The following is a 1414-nucleotide window of genomic DNA, read 5'->3' on the forward strand; positions in this document are numbered from 1 at the left end:
ACAGGTATCAAAATGTAACTAGCCTTGAAAATTATTTATTTATTTATTAATTTATTAATAATCAACGGGCATGAGCCCTTTTACTATAGAAAAAAGACATAACATAATAATTGGCACGTATGAAACTATTGAAACTAATAGGTACTGTAAGTACTTACTCTATGATCCAATCTAATCTAACTTATATTATCTACAAAATAGGTACCTAATATAAATTAATCATAGACCTTATACTCAATTATATTGTAAAATATACTCATTACTCACACCACTCTACCCCGCCAACCCGGTATGTTCCCTCTATTAGTATAAGGTCTGTTAAATCACAAATATTTGAAATAAATTAAGAGGATGACAGCGCACATGGCGTTTACTCTCTCTGACCGTCGAGCAACATAGCAAATCTATGTTTAGCAGAACTAACCCTGTTTTCTAGTTGTTACTTTGAATATTAGAGTGAATTCGCATATTCTCCAACTTTAAGCTAAGAATATTGCTTGTGTCCCTGCGTTAGCTTTTTAATTTTTAGATATTTTTATTTTTATTTTCACGCTCATAACTTACTTAAAAATTAATATATCATAAAACAGTCAACGTAGGGAAAAAGCCACAAAGGTAATGTTCTTAACATAAAGTTTGATAATGGATGAATTCATTCTAATATTAAAAGAAATAACTAATTCTAGGACCGTGGTAATAACACAGCCTGCTAAATGTAAATTTGGTATGTTGCGCGTGGATCAGAGAGAGAAAACAAATAGTGCGCGGCTGACATCCTGTTTTTTCTTAATCACAGACTTGTATATAATGTGATACCACAGAATATAAATAATAATAAATAATAGATATCGAAGTCCCGTTATAAGTTGAAGCATTGATTATTACTTACCAGCTATACTGTCATATTTTGGGTTGGCTAAACATTATTATAAATTATAATGCATATTTGATGTTATGCACCAAACAAAATATAATACCACAAAAAATACCTATATTACAGAATTTGTACCTACACAATATTTTCTTTATTCATAATATTTTTCTATCATTATGGTTGTTCAAATAGATAGATAAAAAGGATCAATACATTAATTATATGTTCCATTGTCCCTCCCCCCCCCCCCCCGTACTATTAAGTACTAACTAGATTCACTTTCCTACCAAAAAAGATGCTGAAGTACAAAATCAAAATATTTTTACTGTCCCAAAAGGTGATGATTAAGTAGCAGGGCATCACCCGGGGCTGCACAGTGCACACCTCAGGGCCAACTGACTATTATATAATTTGAGAGATTCAAGCTGGGTGGGTACTTAATGTAAACTGTGGCGGGGATTGGGGAAACCAGGCTTCTTCAAGCAAATCAGGTTAGGTTAAAGCAAATCTACAGATTTTCTACCACCAATGAGCGGGAGA

At 32.6% G+C, this 1414-nt stretch overlaps 1 protein-coding gene across 5 annotated transcripts in view; it reads left to right on the top strand.

Annotated features, from left to right (window-relative positions):
- LOC100167196 overlaps positions 1-1414 on the top strand; it is a 62207-nt gene that overhangs the window by 27486 nt on the left and 33307 nt on the right. The window lies entirely within an intron of this gene.

The sequence above is a fragment of the Acyrthosiphon pisum genome, chromosome A1, assembly GCF_005508785.2.
Source record: "Acyrthosiphon pisum isolate AL4f chromosome A1, pea_aphid_22Mar2018_4r6ur, whole genome shotgun sequence".
Taxonomy (NCBI): domain Eukaryota; kingdom Metazoa; phylum Arthropoda; class Insecta; order Hemiptera; family Aphididae; genus Acyrthosiphon; species Acyrthosiphon pisum.